Source organism: Molossus molossus, unplaced genomic scaffold (genome assembly GCF_014108415.1).
Source record: "Molossus molossus isolate mMolMol1 unplaced genomic scaffold, mMolMol1.p scaffold_m16_p_2, whole genome shotgun sequence".
Classification (NCBI taxonomy): domain Eukaryota; kingdom Metazoa; phylum Chordata; class Mammalia; order Chiroptera; family Molossidae; genus Molossus; species Molossus molossus.
Genome location: NW_023425355.1, coordinates 75,600,496 through 75,615,809, shown reverse-complemented (window position 1 = coordinate 75,615,809; position 15,314 = coordinate 75,600,496).

Below are 15,314 nucleotides of genomic sequence, written 5' to 3'. Positions count from 1 at the left end.
TTAAGTATTCACATCATGCATATATTTAATTCAGATACTGCTTAAGAATATAATTTTTGTTTTATTTGTACTATTTGCATTAGAAAGATCACTAATTTCCATCTTGAAATTATTATGTTAAAATAATTTTGAACAGAAATCAGATCCTGAGTTGTCAAAAGTCTTTTGCCTGATATTTTTTTCTAAAAGTCACTTATTCTACCCTCTCTATTAAAAGATGAATGAAATCAGTGCATACTGGTCTGTTACTCAGTTGAAAAGAGCAGGAGTGCATCCTTTTCTGGATAGCACACAGCATGACAGCACAGATACAAACCTATAAAGATGGCACCATTATCTAAAGTACAGGTATTTGCATGATATGTGAATTATTTTGCTGTATTTTTCTAGTGGTAATAAGAGTATTAAGCATATATAGTCTGATTCTCTGATAAACCTCGCTGAGAAGCACAATAAATTAAAACTTGCTTCTGCCCAAGCCAAAGATAAGACATTTTTGGTTCTTGGCTTTCTTCTGTGGAAAAAATTGAAATGTTGTCTCCAAAGAGAAAAACACAAGCATCAAACTCCAGATTCATGAGGAAATATTTCTACGGGCATGACCAAGGAACTTGTCTGAGTTGTTAGTTCTGCTGCAATAAGAATACCATAGACTGGGTGGCTTAGCAACAAACATTTATTTCTCACAGTTCTGAACTCTGGAGGAAGGAAAAAAAAATCAGTGTTTGGTGATAGCTAACTTCCTGGTTCAGAGACAGTCCTCACATAATAGAAGGGATTTTTGGCCCTTTATCAGGGCACTAATGCCATTGATGAGGCTCTAGTCTCATGGCTTAATCATGGCTTCTAAAAGCCATACCTCCAAATACCATTACATTGGAGATTTGATTTCAACATAGGAATTTTGGAGGGACATAGATATTCAGTCTTCAGCAAAACTCCAGGCAATGATCTCCTCTGGACAACCTCAAATACCCTTGTAACCTTTGATGGAAAATAGATCATTTGAATCCTTAGATTTCAGTTTCAACAGTAAATTGGTACCAAACCAACAAGAGTTTTGTAGTATTTGAACAATGTGATTAAAAGCTTATTTTGAAAACTTTAAAGATCAAAATTCAAAAGTCAAAAAGGTCATGAGGGATACATCTCAGGAAAAATACTGAATTTAGTGAGTCAGCCCAGGAAAATATTGGGAGGAGGTGGCTAAGCATAATTCCTCTTTACTCCATTTGTTTTTGTAGTTATTCCAGTTTTATTGAGAGATAATGGCCCTGGCTGGATTTGCTCAATTGTTAGAGCATCAGCCTGTGGTCCAGAGAGACCTTCGTTCGGTTCCCACTAAGGGCGTGTACCTTGGTTGCAGTTAGTCTCTGGCCCTGGTTGGGTTGTGCGGGTGGCGGCCATTCGATGTGTCCCTTTTACATCGATGTTTCTCTCTCCCTCCCACTCTATCTGAACAAAAAATGGAAAAATGTCCTTGGGTAAGAATAAAAAATAAACAAAGGAGAAATAATAGACATGCTTCACTATATAATGTTAAGGTTTTTCCACTGGTTGATTTTAGATAATGTCTGAAAGAAGGAGACAGTAAAGTTTTTACTTCAGTAACATTTAAGTATTTTTATTCTCATTCTCCAAAATAATTTTAAGAACAATATGCCTCTTTGCACATTTTAAAGTTGATTTTTGTCAATATTTGTAACTATGTACAGGGAAAACAATTTCCAACATATTTTGAATTATATAAAATCTTCAAAATTATTATTTACTACTCACCATTATCTACTTTCAGTACGCATAGTTCCTCTTTTTCCTCTCAACTTCATACATTTATTCCAGTCCACCCTGAGATTTTTAACATAATATTTTATACTTGAATATTTATAATTAAGTCACACCAAATTATATACATACATTGAAATAAAATTTTAAAAATTTTCTATGAACCCAGAGTTCTATATATTTTCTTCAAGATTGTATAATAATTATCACTATTATAATAGTTTGAAATAATAAAAATATATATTTGATAAACAAAAACTAAACCTAAAAGTAAAATTCTACTTTTTTTTTAGGCATTGCATGAAGATGAGTTCTCAATTAATTTGTACTTCTCTGAATTAATATTTTTTTGGCAAAATGAGATTGAATTCAATTCTATCCCTCTTACATTTTTGTATGTATGATGGCTAAGAAACTTTGTTCACATAAAAACTAGAAGGAATTTGGTATAGTAATGTCACTAAATTTTCTGAAATATTTCTGAATTATATATGCAAATCACTTAGTCATATTTCATCAAAAGTATATTTAATGATCTATCTTGGTGGGCAAATCTATTAAGTCCTCATGACATCATTTTTCAGGAAGATCAATTTTAGTAGAGAATACATAAGTAGAGGAGATGGAAAAAGATACTTAGTGCCTATGTACTCCCAGGAGCATATTTTTCCAACTCAAAAATCACTCTTCTATTCTACCTTCTTAAAACTGGAATTTTGGGGATGAAAAAAATGGCAGTGGAGTGAATGTAAGCTACACAGACCAACTCCCAGGACCAAACTGATATTACAATTAAAATAAAAACAAATCAATAGGAAAATCAACAGAAAAGCAGCTTTTAAGGACCATATAACCAGGGATACTGAACAAATCCTGGTAGGACTGCAAAGGCACAAGAGGGGGACTGGGAGCCAACAGACAGCAGCGGATTGAGCTGTGAGCAGCGCACTCGGGGTTAAACACCCAAGCATTTCCAGAGCACAGAGCCAAGACAGAGGGCTAAAATAGCCATAGCCACTCAATTGGGCTCTGGCAGAGAAAGGGCAGACTGGACAGGAACTATAAAGGGACACCCCACCCTTGGGAAATACCCTTACTCTGAACACCTCAGGGAGTTTTTTATTCAACTGAGAAAGCAAGGCTCTTTAAGTAACTGGGACTAATAGCCTTCAGGCAAAAAGCTGGAGGAAAACTGAACTTTGCCTGAGCTTGCAGCTCTACCCAGGAAAGTAAGACATGACAGGGGTGTTTAACACGGGTTCTTCCTCACTCATCCAAACCCAATAGAGAGGGTCAAAAACAGCAGAACACCAACACCCACAGGGATAATTTGGTAGGCTCCAAAGCTCACTGAAATAGAGAAAATGGTGAAACAAAGAAACAAATCCCAAATAAAAAAAAAGACACCTTTAACAAAGATGAATTAAATTAAACACTGTTAAGCAAGTAAACAGAGCTAGAATTCAGAGCCATGATTTGAGGAAGCTCAACAGATGTGTAAGAACATGAGCACCAAGAGTAAAAACAGAGAAACATTGAAAAATCAACCAATTGGAAATTAAAAAAACACCAAGAAGAGATGAAGAATGACATAGCAGAAATAAAGAACACATTGGAATGACTAAACAGCATAGTAGAGGAAGCTGAGGACTAGATCAGTAAATTAGAAGACAGGGTAGAAAAAATCAACAAATCAGAAAACCAAAATATATATATATATATATAAAACAGGTAGACAGCTTAAAAGAACTGTGGGACAACTGGAAACATAAGAATATTTGCATCATAGGAGTCCCCAAAGAAGAAGAAAATGAGCAAGGGTTAGATAATATATTTAAAGAATACTTTTCTAATTTGGTGAAGGAAAAAGACATTCAAGTTCAAGAAGCACAGAGAGCCCCAAGTAAGAAGAACCAAAACAGGCCCACATCAAGACACATAATAAATGAAATGCCAAAAAATAAAGACAAAGAGAATTATAAAGGCAGCAAAAGATAAGCAACAGGTTTCCTACAAAGGAACTCCCAAAGGCTATCAGCTAACTTCTCAACAGAAACAATACAGGCCAGAAGGGAATAGCATGAGCTAAACAAAGTCATGAAATACAAGGATCTGAATTCAAGACTACTCTACCTAGCAAGGATATTACTCAAAATAGAAGGTCAAATAAAGAGCTTCATAGACAGAACAAGGCTAAGGGAATACATTAGCACCAAACTAGCACTGCAAGAAATGTTAAAAGGACTGCTGTAATTAGTAGAAGAAATAGGACGAAAAATATAACCAAACTAAACAACCCCACCCTGGTGAGCCATTGAAATGCAAATTGAGGCTCACTAAAAACCAGCATTTGCCCACCATTGGGAAATCCACTTAGGCACAGCACCTGAGAGAGTTTATATTCAACTGAGAAAGTCTCTTCAAGTAACTGCTACTGATAGCCTCCAGGCAAAATGCTAGAGGATAATTCTACCATTCCTGGGCTAGCAACCCTAACCAGGAAAGTAAGACTTATCAGTGGTGTTTAGTGTGAGTCCTCCCTTGCTCATCCAAACCCAGAAGAGGGAGACACAAACAGCAGAACACCAAAACCCACAGGGAAAATTTGGCAGGCTCCAAAGCCCACTGTGGTAGCCAAAATAGTGAAACACAGAAACAAATGCCAAATGAAGGAACAAGAGACCTCTACTGAAGATGAGATAAATGTGGAGCAGTTCAGCAAGATAACAGAACTACAGTTCAGAGCCACGATCTTGAGGAAGCTCAACAGTATGAGTAAGGACATAGAGATGTTAAAAATCAACCAAATGAAAATTTAAAACCACCAAGAAGAAATTAAGAATGACTTATCAAAAATAAAGAACACATTGCAAGATTTAAACAGCAGAGTAGAGGAAGCAAAAGACCAGATCAGTGAATTAGAAGTCACAGTAGACAAAATCAACCAATAAGAAAACCAAAAGGAAAAACAATTAAAAAACAGGAAGACAGAATAAGAGAACTGTAGGTCAACTGGAAACATAATAATATTCGCATCATAAGAGTCCCCAAAGAAGAAGATAATGAGCAAGGTTTAGAGAATATATTCAAAGAAATAGTGACAGAAAACTTCTGTAATTTAAGGAAGGAAGAAGGCATTGAAGTTCAAGAAGCACAGAGAACCCAAGTAAGAAGAATGAAAACAGGCCCACACAAAGACACAGAGTAATTAAAATGCCAAAATTTAAAGACAAATAGAGAATCCTAAAAGCAGCAAGAGATAAGCAACAGATTACCTACAAAGGAAACCCCATAAGGCTCTCAGCTGACTTCTCAACATAAACACCTATAGGCCAGAAGAGAATGGTATGAAGTAATCAAGGTCATGAAAATCAAGGATCTGCATCCAAGACTACTCTACCCAGCAAGACTATCATTCAAAATAGAAGGTCAAATAAAGAGCATCCCAGACCAAAAAAGGCTAAGGGAATACATTAGCACCAAACCAGCACTGCAAGAAATGCTTAAAAAACTGCTATAATTAGTAGAAGAAGCAGGAAGAAAAATATAACCAAACAAAACAAAAATTGAAATAAATAAGTATATATAAATAATCACCTTAAATGTAAATGGACTGAATGCTCAAAAAAAAAACAAAAAAAAAACACACACACACAGTAGCTGATTGGATAAGAAAACATGACTCAACTATATCTTGTTTACAAGAGACCAACCTCACAACAGACTCACATTTGTTGAAAGTAAAGGGATGGAAAAAATTCTACCAAGCAAATGGAAAAAATAAGCGGTGGTAACAATACTTATATTTGATAAAATATATTTTAAAATGAAGGCCATAACTAGAGACAAAGAAGACCATTACATAATAATTAAAGGATCTATCCAACAGGAAATTATAACCCTGATAAACACATATGGACCCAATATAGGAGCATTAAATATATTAAAAATCTTTTGGAAGACATCAAAGGAGAAATCGACAGCAATACAATCATAACAGACACCCCGCTGACATGGCTGGATAGATTCTCTAGACAAAAAATTAGCAAGGAAACAGATACTCTAAGTGAAGCACTAGACCAAAAGGATTTAATAACTATCTACAGAGAATTATACCGCAAAACTACAGAATTCACATTCTTCTCAAGTGCACATGGGACATTCTCAAAAAATGACCACATGTTAAGACACAAACTAAGTCTCTACAAGTTCAAGAAGATTGAAATCACATCAAGGATCTTCTCAGATCACAATGTCATGAAACTAGAAATCAATTGAAAAAAGAACCTGCAAAGACATTTGAACACATGGAAGCTAAATAGCATGTTATTAAACAATGAATGGGTCTCGGAGGAGATCAAGAAAGAAATTAAAAGCTTCCTGGAATCCAATAAAAATGAACACACAACAACACAAAACCTTTGGGATACAGCAAAAGCAGTTCTGAGAGGTAAGTTCATAGCACTACAGGCCTACCTCATGAATCAAGAAAAATCTCTAATAGTAAAGATCAGAGCAGAAATAAATGACATAGAGACCAAAACCCCCCCCCCAAAAAAACAAAAAACAATTCCAAGGATCAATAAAACAAAGAGCTGGTTTTTCAAAAAGATAAACAAGATTTATGGACCCTTAGCAAGACTCATCAAGAAACAAAGAGAGAGAACATAAATACACAAATTCAGAAATGAAAGAGGAGAAGTAACAACTGATACCACAGAAATACAGAAGATCTTAATATCTACTATGAACAATAATATGGCAACAAATTCCACAATCTAAGCTAAATATACAAATTTTTAGAAACACATGGTCTCCCAAAACTGGACCAGGGAGAGATAGAAACTTGAACAGACCAATAACAACTAAGGAAATTTAAGAGGTAATCAAGACTCTCCCAGCAAACAAAAGTCCAGGCCCAGATGGCTACACGGGGGTGTTTTACCAAACATTCAAAAAAGAACTAACACCCATTCTCCTCAAACTATTTCAAAAATTTCAAGACGAAGGAAGACTTACAAACTGGTTTTATAAGGCCAGCATAATTCTAATTCCAAAACCAGAAAAAGGCATTACAAAAAAACAAACAAACAAACAAAAACTACAGGCCAATATCCTTGATGAACATAGATGCCAAAATCCTAAATAAAATACCAGCAAATTGGATCCTGCAATATATCAAAAAAATTATTCATTATGATGAAGTGGGATTCATCCCAGGGATGCAAGGCAGGTACAATATTTGCAAATCAATAAATGTCATACACCACATAAACAAAATGAAGAATAAAAACCACACGATTATACCAATGGGTGCTAAAAAAGCCTTTGACAAAATCCAGCATCCATTTCTGATGAAAATGCTCAACAATGTGGGAATAGAGGGATCATATTTCCACATAATAAATGCCATATATACAAGACCTACCCCCAACATCATACTCAATGGGCAAAAATTAAAAGCATTTTTTCTTAAAAACAAGAACAAGACAAGGATTCCCACTTTTGCCACTCGAATTTAAGATAGTACTGGAAGTTTTAGCCACAGCAATCAGACAGGAAGAATAAATAAAAAAGATCCAAATTGGAAAGCAGGAAGTGAAACTGTCATTATTTGAAGATATATGTAGAAAATCCCAAAGACTCCATCAACAATTTACTAGACTTAATAAATGAATTTAGTAAAGTAGCAGGATACAAAAGTAACATCAAGAAATCAATGGTATTCATATACATCAATGATAAACTCACAGAAACTAAAACAACAATCCCAATTACCATCATGGCAAAACAATTAAGATACCTAGGAATAAACTAAACCAAAGAAATAAAAAGCTTATTCGCAAAAAACTTAGGTCATTGCAAAAAGAAATAGAGGAAGATATAAAAAAGTGGAAGTCCATACCTTGTTAATGGATTGGAAGATTTATCATCATTAAAATGTGCATACTACCTAAAGCAATCTATAGATGGAATGCAATCCCCATCAAAATACCAATGACATATTCCATGGAACTAGAACAAATACTTTAAAAGTTCATATGGAACCAAAAAAAGACCTCAAATAGCCACAGCCATCTTGAAAAAAAAGAACAAAGTAGGAGGGATTACATTACCAGATTTCAGGTTATACTACAAAGCCACTGTAATCAAAACAGCCTGGTACTGGCACAAGAACAGGCATATAGACCCGCTGACATCACTGGATAGATCATCTAGACAAAAAAATTAACAAGAAAACACAGGCTGTATATGAAATGCTAGATCAAATGAATTGAATAAATTTCTACAATAAATTACACCCAAAATATGCAAAATTCACATTCTTCTCAAGTGCACTTGGGACATTCTCAAAGAGAGACCACACATTAGGGTACAAACTAAGTCTCTAACAGTTCAAGAAGATTGAAATTATATCAAGCATCTTCTCAGATCACAATGGCATGCATGTAGAAATCAATTGCAATAAGAACATGCAAAGACATTTGAAAACATGGAGTCCAAACTGTATGTTATTAAACAATGAATGGGTTACCATGGAGATCAAGGAAAAAATTAAAAGCTTTCTGGAAACCAATGAAAATGAACACACAACAACACAAAATCTATGGGATGCAGCAAAAGCAGTTCTGAGAGGAAAGTTCATAGCACTACAGGCCTACCTCATGAAACAAGAAAAAATTTTAATAGAATAACCTCACCAGTTAAAGAACTAGAAAGCAAACAAAAAGAAAACCCCAGAACAAGTAGAAGGAAGAAAATAGTAAATGTCAGAGCAGAAATAAATGACATGGAGCCCCAAAAAAACAATTCAAAGAATCACTGAAACAAAGAGATGTTTCTTTGAAAAGATAAACCAGATTGATGGACTCTTAGATTGACTCACCAGGAAACGAAGAGAGAGAACCCAAATACACAAAGTCAGAATTAAAAGAGGAGAAATAATAACTGACACCACAGAAATACAAAGGATTGTTAGCAAATATTACGAACAATTATACGCCAAAAAATTGAAGAAACTAAGCAAAATAAACAAATTTCTAGAAACACATGGTCTCCCAAAACTGAACCAGAAAGAGAGAGAAAACTTGAACAGACCAATAACAACAAAGAAAATTGCAGATGGAATTAAGACTCTCCATGCAAACAAAAGCCCAGACCTGGACAGCTTCACAGGGAAGTTTTACCAAGCATTCGAAGAAGACCTAACACCCAGTCTCCTCAATCTATTACAAAATAATCAAGGTGAAGGAAAACTTTCAAAATCTTTTTATGAGGCCAGCATAATTCTAGATCCAAAACTAGATAAAGATACTACAAAGAGAAAAAAAGAAAACTATAGGCTTATATCCCTGATGAATATAGATGACAAAATTCTAAACAAAATACTAGCAAATCAGATCCAGCAATACATTTAAGAAATTTTTCACCATGACCAAGTGGAATTCATCCTAGGCATGCAAGGCTGGTACAATATATCCAAATCAAAAAGTGTAATAAACAAAATGAAAGATGAAAACCATATGATCATATCAAAAGGCCCTGAAAAAGCATTCAACAAAATCCATCACCCATTCCAAATAAAACGCTCAGCAATGTGGGAATAGAGGGATCATATACAACATTATAAAGGCCATATATAAAAATGCTACAGCCAACATCATACTCAATTGGCCAAAACTAAAATCATTTTTCTTATGAACAGAAACAAGCCAGGGATGCCCACTTTCACCACTCTTATTTAACATAGTACTGGAAGTCTTGGCCACAATAACCAGACATGAAGAAAAAATAAAAGGAATCCAAATTGGAAAGAAGGAAGTGAAACAGTCATTATTTGCAGATGACATAATATTTCATAGAAAACACTATAGAGTCCATCAAAAATCAACCAGACTTAAATGAATTTGGCAAAGTAGCAGGATACAAAATTAACATCAAGAAGTTGATGACATTCTTATACAGCAATAATGAACTCACAGAGAGAAACTAAAAAAAAACAACAGCAAACAAACAAACAAAAACAATCCCATCTACCATTGGGGCAAAATAAATTAATATACCTAGGTATAAACTTGACCAAAGAAGTAACAGACCTATTTGCGAAAAGAACTACAGGACATTAAAACAATAAATAGAAGAAGATACAAAAAATTGGAAGGATATGCCTTGTTCATGTATTGGAAGAATTAACATCATTAAAATGTTCATACTACACAAAGCAATCTGTACATTTGATGCAATCCCCATCAAAATACCAATGACATAATTCACAGAACTGGAACAAGTGCTTCAAAAGTAGATAAGGAACAAAATTAGACCCCAAGTAGCCACAGCAATCTTGAAAAAGAAGGACAAAGTAGGTGAGATCATAATTCTGGGTATCTGGTTATACTACAAAGCTACTGTAATCAAAACAGCCTGGTACTGGCACAAGAACAGGCATATAGATCAATAGAACAAAATACAGAATATGAAAATTGATGCAAGACATTATGGTCAATTAATATTTGACAAAGGAGGCAAGAGGATACAATGGAGTAAAGACAGCCTCTTTAATAAATAATGTTGAAAAAATTGGACAGCAAAATGCAAAATAAATAAATAAATAAATAAATAAATAAATAAATAAATAAATAAATAAAACTAGGCCATCAACTTAAACTGTACACAAGAATAAACTCAAAATGAATAAAAGACTTAAATGTGACTCATGAATCCATGAAAATTCTAGAAGAAAATGCAGGCAACCAAATTTCAGACATCATACACAGCAAATTTTTTACTGATACATCACCTAAGGCAACAGAAACAAAGGAAAATATAAACACATGGGACTACATCAAACTAAAAAACTTCTGCACAGAAAAAAAATAACAACCATCAAAATGGAAAGGGAACACACTGTATGGAAGAGCATATTTGGCAATAATATATCAGATAAAGGGTTAATTTTCAAAATATACAGAGTGCTCATACAACTCAACAAAAGGTAGACAAAAATCCCCATTAAAAATGTGCAAAGGACATAAATAGATATCTTCCCCAAAAGTACATACAAATGGCCAAGAGCCATATGAAGAAATGCTCACCATCACTTATCATCAGAGTGATACAAATTAAAACAACTATAAGGTATCCCCTCAGATTGGCCAGAATGGCTGCCATCAACAAATCATCAAATAATATGTGCTGGTGAGGGTGTGGGGAAAAGGGGACTCTAGTACACTGCTGGTGGGAATGTAGACTGGTGCAACCATTAAGAAAAACACTATGGTATTTCCTCAAAAATTTAAAAATCAAATTGCCATTTGACCCAGTAATCTCACTTCTAAGAATATATCCTCAGAAGTCTGAAGCATCAACCAAAAAGTATATATGTACCCCTATGTTCATAGCACCACTATTTACAATCACTAAGATATGGAAACAGCCCAAATTTCCATCAATAGATGAGTGGATAGAAAAGCTGTGGTACATATATAAAATGGAATATTATGCAGCTCTAAGAAAGATCTCTTACCCTTTGAGACAACTTGGAGGAACCTGGAGAGTATTATGCTAAGCAAAATAAGCCAATCAGAGAAAGATAAATACCACATAATCTCACTTATTTGTGAAATATAATGAATAAGGTGGGATGATGAATGTAATAGACTCAGAGACATAAAAAGAAGTATGGTTCAGACTGAGAAACCTCAGAGAGGGGTCGAGGGGGATGGATGATATGAACCAAAGAACTTATATACATGTATGCATAACCAATAGACATATACAACAATGCTAGTGGGGGGGGGGAGCAGGATGTAGAGGAGGGTGTCTAGAGGGAAAAAGGAGAAACATCTGTAACAAAAATCAGTTAATAAAAATTGAAAAAAAAATTAATGCTATGCTGTTTAGTAGATTCAATTAGTAATTATAATTTTATATTGTATAGTCTATTAATATTAAGTAACATGCTACTTCTTTCCTCTATGCATCACATGAATTTTAATTTGAGTTCTAATAGTACTTTAGACATTTCTGACTTTCTTGCATTTCCATAGTGTATCTCTAGACCTATGAAACTGTCTACATCAACTGACTTTTAGAATATTACCTATAAATAATATGTAGACAAGTTTGTAATTTTTGCATATTATTATATTTTCTTTAGAAAGATTTATTGATTAGGAAACTGCTTACTCTGTTTTATAATAATTACTTGTTTATTTAAAGCATGTTGACCTTTATCACAGTGAAGCACACACTCATTGTGTACTGACTTCCCTACCCTGTCCCCACTCACATACTCTAGTAGCCATGAAGATAGGCACTTAAATAAAGACTTGTAACCTTAAACATGACAAAATAAAATAAACCCCATAATTCTCCCATTTTCTGTCCCACAATAGCAGCCTCTTTCAACTTTTAAAGCTGATTTTTAAAATCAGTGGTGGGGGGGTGAGTGTGGTGTGGAGTGGGCAACATCTGTAGTACTTTCAACAATAATGATTTAAAAAATGTAATAAAATTAAAAAGATGTGGTACATATATACAATGGAACACTATACAACTATAAGAAAAAGAGATCTCTTTATCCTTTGAGATGACATGGATGGACCTGGAGAGTATTATGCTAAGCAACATAAGCCAATCAGAAAAAGAGAAATACCATATGATCTCACTTATTTGTGGACTATATTGAATAAAATAAGCTGATGAATAAAGTAGATGAGACTATAGTTCACACGGACAAACCTCATAGGAGGGGGACAGGGTGGAGGGATGAGATAAACCAAAGAAGTTATATGCACGTATGTGTAACCAATGGACATAGACAACAATGTTGGGGGCAATGGATTGGGGGAATAAGGAGAAACATTTGTAACAAACATTAATTAGTAAAAATTTCAAAAAAAAAATGGTTAGAAAGGTAAGTATATAATAGTATATATATCAAAGAGCAGAAACAAATGTTTTTATAAATAAAAAGAAAACATGATTTATATATATGTTGTTTATAAGAGACCAAACTCACTACGAAAGACTCACATAGTTTGACAATGAAGTGATGGAAAAAAAAATTTCCAAAGAAACAGAAAGGTGAAGAATCAAAACAAAACTAGGATACTAACATTCATACCCAACACAATAGACTTCAAATGAATTTCATAACTAGAGACAAAGAAGGTCAAAATATATTATTCAAAGGATCTATCGAACTGGAGGATATAACCTTGGTAAACATATATGCACCTGACATAAGAGCACTAAAACACATTTAAAAACTTCTGGAGGACTACAAAGGAGAAATCAACAGCAATACAATTTTAGCAGGGGTCTTCAACACGTTGCTGACATCACTGGATAAATCCTCTAGACAAAAAATTAACAAGGAAAGAGAGACTGTAAATGTGGCACTAGATCAAATGGATTTAATAGATATCTACAGAAAATTACACCCCAAAACTACAGAATTTAAACTCTTCTCAAGTGCACATGGGACATTCTCAGAGATAGACATGTTAGGACACAGATTGTCTCTACAAGTTCAAGAATATTGAATCATACCAAGCACCTTCTCAGGTCCTAATGGCATGAAGCTAGAAATCAATTACAACAAAAACACACAAAAATATTTAAAAACATGGAGGCTAGAAAGCATGTTACTAAACAATGAATGGGTTACAAAGAAGATCAAGGAAGGAACAAAACATTACTGGAAACTAATGAAAATGAACACACAACAGCAGAAAATGTATGGGATGCAGCAAAAGCAGTCCTGAGAGAAAAGTTCATAGCACTACTAACCTATCTCAAAAGACAAGAAACATTTCTAATTGACTTTTTAACCCTACAACTTAAAGAAGTAGAAAGTAAGGAAACAAACAAACAAAACAAAACAAAACAAACCCAGAGTAAGCAGAAGGCAAGAAATAGTAAAAATCAGAGCAGAAAAACAACAACATTGACACTAAAAACAAAAAAAAATATTATACACACACACACACACACACACACACACACATTAAAAAAACAACAATCAATGAAAGTTCTGAATATTTGAAAAGATAAACAAATTGAAGGACCCTTTGCCAGACTCACCAAAAAATAAAAAGATCAAATCAATAAAATCAGAAAAAAAAAGAGAAGTAAAAACTGACACCACAGAAATGTAATGGATCATTAAAAAATACTATGAACAATTATATGCCAACAAATAGGACAATCCAGGTGAAATGGACAAATTTCTGGAGTCACAGTCTCCCAAAACTGAACTGGAAAGAGAGAAAAATTAAAAAGACCAATACCAATTATAGGAATTGCAGATGTAATCAAGAAACTCTCAGCAAACAAAAGCCCAGGTCCCGAGGACTTCAAGGGGGAGTTTTACGGAACATTCAAGGAGAACTAACATCCATTCTCCTCAAGCTATTCCAAAAAATTCAAGAAAAATGAAGACTTCCAAGATCATTTTATGAGGCCAGCATAACCCTAATTTCAAAATCAGATAAAGCCACTACGAAGAAAGAAAACCACAGGCCAATATCCCTGATGAACATACATGTCAAAATCCTTAACAAAATATTAGCAAAGCAGATCCAGGGATACATCACAAAAAGTATTCATCATGACCATGTGGGATTCCTCCCAGGGATGCTAGGCTGGTACAATATTCACAAACCAATAAATGTGATACACCACATAAACAAAATGAAGATTAAAACCATATGATCATACCAACAGATACTGAAAAACATTTGACAAAATTCAGCACCCATATCTCATGCAAAAGCTCAGCAATGTGGGAATAGAGGGACCATATCTCAACATAACAAAGGCCATATGTGGAAACCTACAGCCAACATTGTACTCAATGGGCAAAAATCTAAAGCATTTCCTTTAAGAACAGGAACAAGACAGAGATACCTACTTTTGCCACTCTTGTTTAACATAGTTCTGGAGGGCATAGCCACTGCAATTAAACATGAAAACAAAATACAAGTGATCCAAATTGAAAAGGAGCAAGTAAAAGTGTAATTATTTGCATATGAGATAACATTGTACATAGAAAACCGTAACGACCCCATCAGAAATTTACTAAATTTAATAAATAAATGAAAAAGTAGCAGGATACAAAATTAACATTAAGAAATTTACAGCATTCTTATACATCAATAATTATCTCACAAAAAGAGAAACTAAAAATCAATCCCATTTACCATTGCAGAAAAACACCTAAGATACTAGGAATAAACTTAACCAAATAAGTAAAGAACATGTTCTCAAAAACTATGGGAAATTGGGAAAAAAAAATACAACATAAAAAGATATAAAAAAGTGGGAGCATATACCTTGTTCATGAATTGGAAAAATTAACACCATTAAACTGTCCATACTATCCAAAGCAATTTATAGATTCAATGTTATTCCTATTAAAATACCAATGACATATTTCAGGGAACTAGAAAATAATACTCCAAAAGATTAAATAGAACGAAAAAAGCATCTCGGGAAAAAAAAAATGGCGGTGGAGTGAATGGAGC